Source organism: Mus musculus, chromosome 1 (genome assembly GCF_000001635.26).
Source record: "Mus musculus strain C57BL/6J chromosome 1, GRCm38.p6 C57BL/6J".
In the NCBI taxonomy this organism is placed as follows: domain Eukaryota; kingdom Metazoa; phylum Chordata; class Mammalia; order Rodentia; family Muridae; genus Mus; species Mus musculus.
Window position 1 is genome coordinate 137,368,109 of NC_000067.6, and position 14,672 is coordinate 137,382,780.

At 41.0% G+C, this 14,672-nt stretch overlaps 1 annotated feature.

Moving 5' to 3' along the window:
- Positions 10,045 to 11,374: an enhancer, noted in NCBI's record as "VISTA enhancer mm1732". NCBI's record gives its function as "enhancer in: forebrain[4/4]" and the evidence as "EXISTENCE:transgenic organism evidence [ECO:0001131][PMID:17130149]".

Consider the following 14,672-nt stretch of genomic DNA (forward strand, 5'->3'; position numbering starts at 1 on the left):
CATATATATGATATACTATATCAGAATATATTATATGGAAAATATCTATTTTCAATAAAAAGGGGGAAAGTGCACATAGCTTCATGGTGATAAGAGATGGCTGGATTGAATCCACATTGACATTCTGCCATACTTTTTTGTAGCAATAAACAGGTTATTATTTTTAAATGATTCATTTTATTTTTATTTTATGTATATATGTAGGGTTTTTTTTTTGCATGAATATCTGTGTACTGCCATGGAGGGAGGACAGAAAAGGGATTCGGATCATGTGAAACTTGAGTTATGGATGGTTGTGATCTTCTATATGGGTGCTGGGAATTGAACCCACATCCTCTAAAAGAGCAGCCAGTGCTCTGAACCATATCTTCAGCACCCCTCCCCAGAGAATTATTGTGAAGGCATATAATTGAACATAATTTACAAAACATTTTTTTATAACTAACCACCATGCACCTAGCAAGTTGCAAGCTAAGTAAAAGCAATGATATTCTAAGCAAAGGTGTTTTTCAGTGAACTTTAGTTGAAAGGATAAATTGGACAATTTAGACTTTAATATTATTCCCATTTTTCTTTAGAATGGAAATGCACAGTGATGCCAAGTTTAACTTTTGTGTGCCATAGGTGGTGATATAAAAATGTTAACTTTGTTAACACCAATGGTTTTAAATTCAACCTTTACTTGAGGACAACAAAACTCTGGTTTGGAAGTCTTCATTATGCTAATCCCCAGAGGTCCTTAATTGCAGTGGCTGTGCCACCTGCCTGCTGGAAAAGCTTCCTGTCGGTGCTAAGTGTTTACTTCGCGGTATGGAATGCCATCTGACTGGAAGTCCAGGCCTAGCATGCTGGATGTACGGAAACCCGGGAGGATATTGGCTCGATACCTACAAATGGTATTGCCAGGTCATACAACAGGGATTTGGGATAAAGTGCATATGCAAAATAGTTCTCTAAGGTGTTTTCCTTCCCCCAGGAGAAAATGAAAGTGGTCATATTCATGCACATGGTTGGTCTTGTCGTCTAGACTTTGGTCTTCTGATCCGTATGAAATAACTTCCATCTTGTTGTGGAAGTGTTTCCCACTTTGATATGTTATTATTGACTCTGAATATCTTACTTATGAAGTGTTCACTGCTGGGTTTACCTGCCTATTTTCTGTAGGATTTTGAAGTTATTCTTTTTTTTATTAGATATTTTCTTCACTTACATATCAAATGCTATCCTGAAAGTCCCCTATACCCTCTCCTTGCCCTGCTTCCCAACCCACACACTCCCACCTCCTGCTCTAGCATTCCCCTGTACTAGGGCCTATAATCTTCATAAGACCAAGGGCCTCTCCTCCCAATGATGGTTGACTAGGCCATCTTCTGCTACATATGCAGCTAGAGACATGAGCTCTGGGGGTACTGGTTAGTTCATATTGTTGTTCCTCCTACAGGATTGCAGACCCTAAGACCCAGCTCCTTGGGTACTTTCTCTAGCTCCTCCATTGGGGGCCCTGTGTTCCATCCAATAGATGACTGTGAGCATCCACTTCTGTATTTGCCAGGCACTGGCCTAGCCTTACGTGAGACAGCTATATCTGGGTCCTGTCAGCAAAATCTTGCTGGCATATGCGATGGTGTCTGGGTTTAGTGGTTGAAGTTATTCTTTACTTAGAATTATTTATGTATCTTGGAAAGGGCTTTCTTTGCCAGATAATACACTGACAATATTGTTCCCCCACAATCTGTGGCTCATGGATTAGTAAAAACCATACGATATGTCTATATACATACATACATACATACATACATAATACACATACACACACATATATATATCCCCAGCTTAATTTTGTTATTGGTGTTATTAATATATTTGGGTTAGCATATATAATAATAGGTTTCATTTGGCATTTTAATGCATATATATCATTACAACTTTGTTCTCATTCATCCCCTGTTTCCCTTCCCCACTTCTTTCCCCCAAGGCCCTTGCTGGCCTCTGGCTTATTCCCTTCTTTCTCAAGCGATAGCCCCTTTTGCTTTCTTGTAGCATGTATTCCATCTTCTCACTTTTCCCCTTCCGTAAAGACCTCCTCCTTCTCTCTCATGAAAACTTTTTTTAGTTTTAAAAACTACCAACCCTCCCCCCACTTAAATCTATGCATAAGAGAGGAAAGTTGATTATTCTGAGTCTCATTTCACTTAACATGATGATTCTGGTTCCATCAGTTTTCCTGAAAATTCAACAGTGTACACTGGCCCTCCCCATATAGGTATTCTATCTTTGCTTACACCACTCCTTAGTCCATGTTCTGCTACAAAAAAACGAGCAGCATGATGTCATTGTGGGCCTGAGCCCCCGTGTGCTTGGGATCGAGCAGAATGATGTCATTGTGGGCCTGGGACCCCGTGTGCTTGGGATCGAGCAGCATGATGTCATTGTGGGCCTGGGCCCCTGTGTGCTTGGGATCGAGCAGCATGATGTCATTGTGGGCCTGGGCCCCCGTGTGCTTGGGATGCACATTGTCTCTCTGTGTAGCCTGTCCATCCGCACCCTTGCTCACTCCACAGCTATCTAGGTGACTGATGACTGTCCCAGAATGGGTGCTTGTGCTTGGGTGACTCTTATGTAGTGGTCTGCATCCCACTAACATAACAAAGACCATCCCTACCTCATAGAGCCTTTAGCATTGGCATCATTTCATCACACAAACAGAGTGGCAGCATCCTTTCTTTAGCTTTGCTTACCCCATCGCTATCTAGGTGATGGATGACTACTGCAGGATGGGAGCTTGTGTTTGGACCACTCTTACACAGTCCACATTACACTAGACTATCACTACGTCACAGAGCCTTTAGCACTCACCTCATTTCATCATACACTCAGCACTGCATCATCTCGTGTCACCACCAGAGGATGAGGGCAGTATGGTGAGATAACTTGAGATTTTACCTACACTACTTTTTAAAAATATCATACTGTCACTAATTATCTAATGTTCGATAATGTTTATCTATTGCTGTGATCATAATATCTCTATCATAGACATGCAGGAAAATATAATGTTATATATATGGTTTGATCTATTTCAGATTCAGTTTGGGAATTTCAAGAACGTATCTTGCTAGATAGGATGGGACCATTGTGCATGGCCCCAGGGACCCTCAGAAGTGTTACTGAAAATACTCAAGTGTTATAATGACAAGAATGTATTTGTTTATCTGATTATCAGTTGCATGTTGATGGTATGAGACATTATAAAAAGCAAGAGTAGTTTTTAGTAAACCAGAAAAATATGCCCTTGCATTCATGGTAAGATATCGATCTAAAATAGGTGACCGAGTAAAACTGAGTATTTTAATCCAAAAGAGGAGTCATGTCTTTTAAAAAACAATTCATTCTCTTCCCCAGTTTTTAACCTAAAACGATTTCTCAGATGAAAAGCTCTCTTATGTTTTTTCAGCCCCCCCCCCTTTTTTTAAAATGGGAAAACAATGTGTATTCAATACATTTTGACTGTTTCTTTGAGCTGCTTTTGAAAAATTAAGTGTTGTATATCACCCCTGGATTGTACTATCGATTTCACAAACTATAAATAGCAAGTCTGCCTGCTGGAAAGAATTTCACTCTTACTTATGTTTCATAATCATTAGTTAACTGTGTCAAAACACCTTTAAAAGTATTTGCAAGGGGGAAATTGGCTGGGTGGGTGAAAGAAGTTTACATCTTTAAGGATATTCACACCTAATAAAGCCGCACCACTTAATGGCAGACATGTATGGAGGGATTATATTCCTTCCCTCAAGATCCTTTAAAATTATACAGATCACACACATGAAGGTTATCCATCTCCCTCTTAGTTTTTAATATTACAAGGATGAACTAGATGTAAAAAAATTTTTGGTAGATATATAATAGTTTTAAATCCACATTAATGAACTTGAAGAAACAGAAGAGAATCCCAGCTTTTATGTATTAGAAGGCTTTTTAATGTCCATGACTTCTAGCAAATCAGAAAGATCATGATCAAAGAGAGAAATTCTTTATTGTTAATTGAAGCATCAGAATATAAGCACAGAAAGACATAATCATTAAAATAATATAAAACTGTGTTAGCTATTGGACTCTATATCTGTCACTGGGAAGATGGAGACAAAAGGATCCTGAATTAGAAGCTAGCCTAGGCTACAGAGTAAGTTCAAGGCTAGCCCAAGTTAACATTGCAAAATCCTGTCTCAAAACCCTAAGCTCAGTGGTAAAGAGTTTGCCTAGTGTGCTTGAAGTCTTGGGTTCAGTCTGCACCACTGAAAACAGTAATGTGATACCCTGGTGGGCTGAACAGCTGGTCTCTAATCCATACATTGTAGGTACTTTTCCGCTCAAGCAAGACAGGAGAGCAGTAGTCTGGAGAAAGCATTAAGAGCAGAGTAAACAAGAGGGAAAATTACAAAGTTAATTCATTTTGCTGCAAAATGAGTCTCCTCTTTGTGCTCGAGCCCGCTTTACTCCTTGGTCTAAGCTGGCCTGGAACACACTACACAGTAAAGGTGGGTCTTGAACTCATAACAGCCCGTATGGCCGACTCTCCAAAGTGTGGGACTTAACAGGAATGACTCACCTTGCAGCATTCTTTATCTTTACAGTACTGGGAATTGAACCCAGGGCCTCAGGCGTCTAGACGGGCTTCCCAGTACTGAGCTGTGTCTAGTTCAATTGGTTTGGTTTTATTCCTTTCAGGCTCTGTTATACCACTGATTTTTCTAAAGAAAATGGAAATGGTAGAAATGCTCAAGAAGGGCTCTTCTCAATTAGCTCCTCCCTGCATCCAATTTCAGGATAGTTCCATGAATCAGTACTGAGTGGGAATTGAGTAAAAGAACCACATAGCAGTGATTGTTCAAGCCATGCACACAATGATATCACCCCGCAGCAGGACTTTAAAGCAAGCACAGGCCCAATGGCTGCCCTTGGCTCAGGAAAGTTTCTACTTGCCATTGGCCTTAAGGGTTTCCAGAGACAAAATACACTCAATAAATAGTAAAGAATAAAAGCCCCACCGGACTTACTAAAATTCAATTAATATGCTCATTGCATAAGATGTTCATACTATAGTTTAAAACTCTACCATCCAATATGAGGAGCAGTGGCCAGATGTAGTTCTTTAAATTTAATTAAGTTGAAGTCAAATTTAATCAAATAAGTATGAGTTAAAGGTGATTACACGGAAACTTCAGTTCCTTAGGCCCACACGCCATATTTCAGTTGACTAGCAATCATGTGTGGCTGGTGAGTGCCGTGTAGGAGAGCAATCTACTACCCAGAAAGTTTTATTGACAGCTCTGCCATGGGGTATAAAACTTAACTGACTTTAAAGATCCACAGAAAGCCATATTCCCTTTAATATTCTAACACCCTACATAACAAATGTATTCTGTAGACTTTCTGCTTTAAGAGAACACGGGCTTTCTTTTTTGCTTAAGTTTAAAACAGAAACACACGTTTTCATCTGCACAAGATATGATACCTCAGCAACTTGTGAGTGAAAGCAAATGTAGCCAGGAGGGGCGCCCCTATTATTTTTTCCCAGAACTATCAACTTTCACATGGTGTTAAAAATTGTCTCGGTTGGCTGAATCCAGACTATTCCCTTGTGCACATCTGCTCTCCTTGCCTGGGATGCGAAGGACTCTTGTGATCAGAATTTCAGGTGGTCTTAGGTCATTTTCCAGAATGTATGGGGGACCAGCGGATAGATCACACCAAGGCAGTAACTGCCCATCCAGCCCAGCGTGCTGCCCCCCACTGGAGCACAGACGGAGGGATCAAAGGACAGCATACATTCCTCACAACACATTTAATTGTGCAATCCTATACGAGAGAACTGTTTTCTCTGACCCAGACTGGTAATCAGCTTACGCCTGAGAGCATGGGGAAGGAAGGGGTCATTAATTATACAGTGAGCCAGGGTTTTATCCAGATCACTTTGGTATGGAAAACAGAATGCTAAATGCCCTGAACTGGTGTGTTTCCATAAAAGTGGAACATGCGAGGCTTTATACCGTTCCTTATTTTGAGAAGAAAGAGTGAGCCCCTAATTAGAAATATTGTTGGCAGGCTATAGAGAGAAAGAGAAAGCAGGTGGGAATGGAACTGTATTATACTAGGCTCGTGTAGAAAGTATGAGTGCGCCTGTACTACACGACTCTTCTTTTCTTTTCTTTACAAAGTATGTAGGTGTAGGGGAAGACAGAGGCCTTCTTTTCTCTCTCTCTCTCTCTCTCTTTCTCTCTCTCCCTTCCCTTCCCTTCCCTTCCCTTCCCTTCCCTTCCCTTCCCTTCCCTTCCCTTCCCTTCCCTTCCCTTCCCTTCCCTTCCCTTCCCTTCCCTCCCTCTCTCTCCTCCCTCTCTCTCCTCCCTCTCTCTCTCTCTCTCTCTCTCTCTTTCTTTCTTTCTTTGTCTTGTTTTGTTTTTCTCTCTCTTTCTTTCTTTGTCTTGTTTTGTTTTAAAGCTGTCACAGTGAACAATGGAGTTTCAACCTTCTTTACCCCCAAGCAAACTGAGAACCTTCCCATAAGAATCAGGGGAGGGGGAGAAGCAGGAGGGGAATGCCTTCCAGTGTCTTGTCCTGAACTCCTGCAAACTTGGAATGAGTGGCCGCTTGCCACAAAGGAGACAGGGAAGGACTCTGACCTCACAAGGGGCAGCCCCAATTGTGGCGGATGCCAACAAGGTCATAGAGTCTGGGGACAGGCTGGCTCAGGCTGGTGGAGCAGGAGAGATGATGACACTGCATTTGTCAGTTTCCATCTGTCCACGCAGCTGTCCTGTGGCCTGTCCTGTCTTGGTGGAAGTGGCCTTACTTAGGGGTCAGGGCCTTGTTCTGAAGCTTAATGCATTAAACACTGCATATCCTTAGGTGGAAAATTGGTCCGTATATTTCTTCTTCCATAAAACAAGGCTAATAAAATCCATCCTGACACACTGCTCTGAGGAAAAGATAAGATTGTTTTGCAGAAGCCCTGGTACGGTGTACACCCTGGATCACTGTTAGCGCCTAAGGTTGTCGTGAGCCAGTGGCCATCTTTCCATGATAGTTCCCAGGTTCTGAGTGTCACCTACACCCAAATAAAACCTGCCTATCATGACCTACTTTCTTAGACCTCTGCCTTCACCTCTGTGAGATGACAAATGGCTGGGACAAAAAGTGTTCCCCCACCCCCACCCCAGGGCTTCCATTTTATTCTCTCTGAGGACAAATATACTGCTTTCACATACATTCTTTCTTCCCGTGATTTCCTGATTTGGCATCAGAATCAAGAGGCAATTAGAAGAGAACTCCAAGGTAGAAGAAAGGAGGAGTTTGCAGAGAGGTAAGAGCAGTGGGCCGGAGTTAGCATAAAGGAAAGGAGTGTCTGTGGATGCAAGCAAGAGCTGAGAGAGGAAGCAGACATTCAAACCAGGAAGGGATGAGGGGCTTGACATCTAAGACTATTGGACAAGAATGCCGTGTGTGTGTGTGTGTGTGTGTGTGTGTGTGTGTGTGTGTGTGTGTGTTATCCCAGAAATTTCTTCACTGGGGTTTGCAACTGAACACGCTCTGGCTAACTCCCATGCACAAATGTGTTTGTGAAGGCTGTCCTTGCTGGCTGGTGCTCTCCTACCTCACCTGTGTTTGCAATTTGCATTGAGATAAACTATCTCGCTATCTAATGCACCATAAGATTTGCAGTGTTTCGTATCAGAAGGAAGATACTCCATAGTTATCAAACCATGAGACCAGTCTGTACATCCTGTGTGTGTGTGTGGCATGAGCTGGGGCTAAGGCCTCTTCACTGTGGAAAGTTGTGCCAGGAGACAGAGAGCTAGAGGGGAAAGCAAGCTGCTTTCTGACTGCCTCAAGGGCTGCACCCTGTGAGAGTGTAGCTGCATCCTGTGAGAGTGTAGCTGAGAATATAGTTTTCCACTGGCCCAGGGTCTTTTGTTCAGCTGCAGGGTATCATGCTCAGAGCCCGGCATGTGGAGCTGTGCCCTTCATGAGATCATTCTGTGGCTCCTTTCAATGACTTAGATTTACAGGGAGCTCAGAGGATCACGCTAATACATTTAAAGTGTCCCAAGCACTGAGGACACTGGTGGCCTCCCTCCCTTCATGGAGTCAAAAATAAACACGATGCCAGATCACACAGGAAGTAGCACAATCCAGGGGCTTGGTTTATTTTTACTTTTTATTTATTAAAAACTATTAATTGCTTGGCTACTCACAACTGAAATATCAAATGGATAACTTAGAAAAAGTTTTGGGGACCCTGGGCGGTTGTTGCTCTAAGAATGTGCTTAGTCTGGTCACTACTGAACTCATAGCAGGGTAATTGACAAGGGCAAGAGAAAACAGGTGGCCGAAGAAGGCAAATGTGTGTGAGAAAGTGACCTCAGTAGGTGAAGGCTAGGTGGAAGTCATTAGGATTCTAAAACTCCACCAGATAACCTGGACCATGTGTACTTTGGCATATCTGGTAGCACCAAGACATTTTGATTTATGCCAGTCTTTAAGCTGATCTCTGATAAGAGCAGTGTTTGGAAGTTATCTGGCATGATTACTGACACATGAAGAGAGTTTTAAGTTGTGCACGCTTTTTACACACACCAGAGTTCAGAAGTTGCTACCATAATCTGCCTGAAAGCAGTGAAGTCTTTGCTATTATTACTCGACATGCACTATTACTCGGCATGGACTCGACAGCACGACTTACATACCCTCCGCACGGAATAAGATCCCTTCATTCACACCAGTTGAGGGGTGGAACAGGAGAGTCCTGTAAAAGCAAACGAGGGAACTTCCTTCCCGGTTAACAGGGGCTTTTTGGAGATAGGATTTCTTGACTCAGAAGATCAAAGCCTACAACCTTGGTTTTATTACTTGACTTTTTGTAGGGGGTAAGGGAGAGGCCTCATTGGCACCATAAAGAACACATCATAAAAACGATTTCTTTTCATTGAGTACTTATTCTTTATGGGTCAGGGATATCTGTAGCCCCCTTCTGTAAAATCTGCCAAGAAATACTTTTTATTTTTCCCTGACTGTCAGAAGCACCGCTGAATCCTCCCTAGACTGAATTGTCAGGATGATTTTTTCCTTTTATATGACCAACACTTAACATAGTGATTATACCACGTAATAGATGCTCAGTAAATTCTCTGGACCGATCCATACAGTGAATAAATGAATGGATGAATGAATGAATGATGTGGGATGAACGTACTTCACTGATTCAAGTTTTCTAAATTTGGCTAAGCTGGGAGAACTAGAAATACTCCTGGAATTTTAACTCCTAAGTTGCTACCTGTCAACAATCACTTGCACCCCAAAGGTTGCATCTTCTGAAGGGCTTTAGACAATGTGTCAAAAAGCCCTTGGAAGGTCACTTTATAGATCTGTCCTACCTATAAGTGGAGTGTAGAAGAAACAGAAAGCATTTGGTAATTTCTTGGAAGCTTTCTTTATGAGGCAAGGTTTTCAATGGCAGCAACTAAGAGGCTGAGCTCCTAGCCACATTTTTCTTTTTTCCTAAAAGTGTTTTGGAGGAAAAAAGGAGGAGGAGGAGGGTGGGGGCACTGGGATGGGGAGAAAGGGGGAGGGGAAGGGGAAGGGTGAGGAGAATGAGGGGGAAGGAGAAGGAAGAGAAGAGTAGAGGAAGAAGAGGAAGAAGGAGGAGGAGGAAGAGGAGAAGAAGGAGGAGGAGGAGAAGAAGAAGAAAAAGAAGGAGAAGGAGAAGGAGAAGGAGAAGGAGAAGGAGAAGAAGAAGAAGAAGAAGAAGAAGAAGAAGAAGAAGAAGAAGAAGAAGAAGAAGAAGAAGAGAAAGAAAGAAAGAAAGAAAGAAAGAAAGAAAGGAAGAAAGGAAGGAAGGAAGGAAGGAAGAAAGAAAGAAAGAAAGAAAGAAAGAAAGAAAGAAAGAAAGAAAGAAAGAAAGGAAGGAAGGAAGGAAGGAAGGAAGGAAGGAAGGAAGAAAGGAAGGAAGAAAGAAGAAGAAAGAAATGCAGATATGTACCAGGTCTCATGATTCTGGCCACCACAGCTCTGCAGCTATCATTAGCTCTGTTAAGCTGCTCCACAGTTCTGCAATTCCACAATGCACAAATGTTGCCCATTTTCTTCATAGCGCCAGATCTGGTAAAAGGCATCCCAGTGCCACTTTGGGCAGATCTGTAGCTTCCAACTGGCAATCAGCAGAGTTCTTTAGGGAAAGAGAGTTGCAGTTTCTACCTCACACCTTGGTACATTAATAACATTAATTTCACTCAGCCTTTGTAATCAGAGAGTCCCACCTACAGACATTTATTTGAAGATGTCTGGGGGCCCACACAAGAAGGAGCATAGTAATAATACTTCTTCTAAAGAAGACTGCTCCACGGAGAAGGTAGAGATTGAAGAGCAATAATTACACCTGAAATGTTAATAACTGGATGGCTTTTCTGAATCCTTACAAGTATTTACATTTAAAAAGATAAAATTGCTTGAAAAATTAGATGAAGAATAAGAGCAGTTTCAGTGAAAAAAAACGGGCAATTTTCTTTTTTGTTGTTGCTGTTGCTGGCTGGTTCCCTCAGCAACTGGAGTCTTTGTAAGCCTGGAAACTGAAGGGACCCATTATTATGCAAAGCACCCTGGGACAAATGGCCTTGTAAGTCCTCAGATGGGAGGGGATTTCTTAAAAAAAAAAAAAGGATGCAGAAGAAGGAAGGGGGAAAGGATGCAAGAGTGAAGCCTTCGGTGTTTGGGCTTTTCATTGTGAGCCCTTGCTGCACTGCAGAAATTATTCTGCAGCGGAGTATCCACTGCGTGAAGAGAAAGAAAAGACATAGTCATAGTAATAAACCCTGAATCTCAGGCTAGGGTAATGGATTAGAACATTTAACAATTTTAGACATATTTATCTTTACAAAGATCACATAGTAAATATCAGCCACAGAGTTTAGGAGAGTAGAGAGAAAAACGTCAAACTAGTGTATTAAATTACGAGTGAATGATTTTGTTCTCTCTCTCTCTCTCTCTCTCTCTCTCTCTCTCTCTCTCTCTCTCTCTCTCTCTCTCTCTCTCTCTCTCTTTCCCCCACACCCCAAGGAGAGGTTCCTGGAGAATCACCACTCCCTCTTGCTCTTTTTCCCCTGAACCCTTTGCCAGAGCCCAGCTGCTCTTGCCCCAGTGCATTGTCCCTTGTCCCTTGCCTCAGTTGGACTGATGTGAGCCAGGCTAAGAGGGAAGTGAGGTGTTTTATGGGTATGCAAGTCTCCAATTCCATTAGGAGAACATTTCAAAGTGTCCGATGATATTACTCCACTGGTATCTGTAGCAGTGATCTTGGAGAACAGAACAAAATGGCCACCAGAAAGTAGAGAAAGGCAAACAAACAATTAACTGTCAAGAGTTCTAGACATGAATGGGAATAGAATAATAAAGTCCTGTGGACCTACCACTTGATTGGCACTTCTCAGTTCTTTCACTTTGTGTTTCCTGCTGCTCAAGGCACATCCAATTTCGGTCTGACGTTTTGAAGCAGGTGCCAGATATCATCTTGCTTCATCTCCCCAAGTTTAGGTATATCTTTATAAGAATTTTATTTATTAATATAAAAAAAATCAATTAAATCCCAATCAAGAATAATTTCTCCGTGTGTCAAATAGCCAAGACTCATGTAAGTCAGTTTTTCATAAATGACATTTTTGGATTTATTTTATATTTTACTTAAATCAGTATTTAAGTGGGCCCATTTAAAGCAACAGATTTTTAGAATTTCTTTTTTTTTAATTTTTTTATTAGGTATTTTCTTCATTTACATTTCCAATACTATCCCAAAAGTCCCCCATACCCCCCCCCCCACTCCCCTACCCACACCCACTCCCACTTCTTGGCCCTGGCGTTCCCCTGTACTGGGGCATATAAAGTTTGCATGACCAATGGGCCTTCCTTTCCACTGATAGCTGACTAGGCCATCTTCTGATACATATGCAGCTAGAGACATGAGCTCCAGGGGTACTGGTTAGTTCATTTTGTTGTTCCACCTATAGGGTTGCAGATCACTTTAGCTCCTTGGATACTTTCTCTAGCTCCTCCATTGGGGGCCCTGTGATCCATCCAATAGCTGCCTGTGAGCATCCACTTCTGTGTTTGCTAGGCCCTGGCATAGTCTCACAAGAGACAGCTATATCAGGGTCCTTTCAGCAAATTCTTGCTAGTGTATGCAATGGTGTCTGCGTTTGGCAGCTGTTTATGGGATGGATCCCCGGATATGGTAGTCTCTAGATGGTTCATTCTTTTATCTCAGCTCCAAACTTTTTCTCTGTAACTCCTTCCATGGGTGTTTTGTTCCCAGTTCTAAGAAGGGGCAAAGTGTCCACACTTTGGTCTTGGTTCTTCTTGAGTTTCATGTGCTTTGTATCTTGTATCTTGGATATTCTAAGTTTCTGGGCTAATATCCAGTGAATATTAGCCCAGAAACTTAGAATAGAATTTCTTTTATATTTTGTTTCTTTTCTACTTTTCTTTTTCTTTCATTCTCTTTTATTTTCTGCTTCTTCTTCTTGTTGAAAAGAAAGCTCTGTCATTTCATGTGTTTGAGCAGTTTTTCCTTCCTTCTATGTAGTATATATTTGGATTTTGTTTGTGTATCAGTAGTTAGGCCAAGAGTTTTGATCAGATTTATGCTTGATTTGGTTTTTCCAAGACCAACTTACAGATAGGCTATTCTACTAGAAGGCAAAACATATCTGATTGTCTCTCTCTTGGTGATATTACCAGACATAGCTACTCAATGGTTACAGCAAGTAATTTACTGGGAGAGTAAAATGGTTATTTTTCTTTTTAAAACATTAATTACATTTCTCCCTTCTTTTTCTTTCCTCCATACTCTTCCATAAAAGCTTCCCCTCTCTCCTTCAAATTCATGGCCCTTTATTCTCCAATAACTATTATTGCAAACACAGATTTGTAAGTATATGCATATATTCCTATATGTAACTTGTTCAGTAAAATGATAATGTTTTAATTCTGTCTATCCTTCCTCATCCAAATTCCCTTTGACCTTAGAGTAAGCAATAGTACATTAGTATGAGAAAGGCAGGATAAAGGTTTGATTTTACTCACTCCTTTTCAATGAACAATATATACACTAGGGTTACACATGCTACATATTATATATACAGTTGCATTATGCATATATTAGCTTCAGAGAATGACTCATTAGGCTGTTGCTTTGTTTATATTGTAATACTTTCATGGAAACAAACATGCTAATATGTTTCAGTACACTGCAGTTATTATCGTTATTGATGAGCAAATTAAATAAATTTTGCTAGTGAAAGCCACTTCACTTTGTCTCCTGAGGACTTTTGAAACTAATTGAACACTTTTGGATTGATTTAAGGTTATCTTGACACGCAGAACATTTCTTACAGTGCCTCAGCCATTCAAACACTGGGATTAAAGACAACTGCAGTCATGCTTAGCTCCATCTCAATCATTTGTTTATTTACTCATAATAGAATGTTTTTTAGAAACAGTTTTAGGAAAGGAAAGGAAAGGAAAGGAAAGGAAAGGAAAGGAAAGGAAAGGAAAGGAAAGGAAAGGAAAGGAGAACCGATACATAGAGAGCTCGCTTCCTGAATAAAGTTTCTTCTTTTAGTAATACCAAGCATCAATGTCACACTTGTTATAATTGATATTGTTATGTTATGATAAATATCCATAGATTTTTTTCCTTGTTTAGATTTTTGGGTTTTAATAACTAAGCAGTGTCCACGCTCCCTCAGTGTGACAGCATAGAGAGTAGTCAGTGCTCTCAACGGTCCTGTGCTCACCTCTTCTTTCACCATCCTGTCTGCCAGACCCATGGAAACCACTTATCTATCTTAAAAATTATGTTTTCAATAGAAATAGAATTACTTCACTTCTCTTTCCTCTATCCTCTCTCTCTTGCCTCCCCTCCATCAAAACTTTCCTATGTTCCCCGACTCCAACATTGATAGCCTCCTCTTCTCTGATTAATACTACATATATATGTATATGCACACACCTATACATGCATATATACATATATATGATATGTAATATATGGTACATACATATGTGTGTATCTACGCATGAATATATAATAATTGCTGAATCTGCTTTTGCTGTTGCTGTGTATGTGAGAATCCACTCATCATTTTTATTTTATACTTGGGAGTCTACATACAAATTTCCCACAAGGCTTTGTTCCTGTAATAGTGTTCCTGCTGCATATTCTCATGGCCTGGTAGCTCAATTCATTTTACTGGTGAATAATGGCTGTCACATAGATGTGGTACAGTTTACATGTCCATTCTCCTGAAGAACCTCTTCCTTGAATCCAGTGTGTGGCAATTATGAGTAAAGCCGGTAAAAACGCTCGTGCCCAGGGCTTCTTTGTGGATCTTTATTAGACTCAAAAGGGTAAATTCCTAGGAATGCTATTGCTGTCCTGTCTACCACTGTAGCTTTACTGAGAAATGATCCAATGCTTAAAGCATAGTGTGGCCATCAGGAGTGAGTGAGTGTTCCTGGTGTCCCTTATTGTCACCAGCACTGTGAGATGTTTATTGTTGTCCTTGTTTGTTTTCATCCTTCTAAAAGGTTTACAGTTAGTGCCTCACTGTTGCTGTGCTTTGACA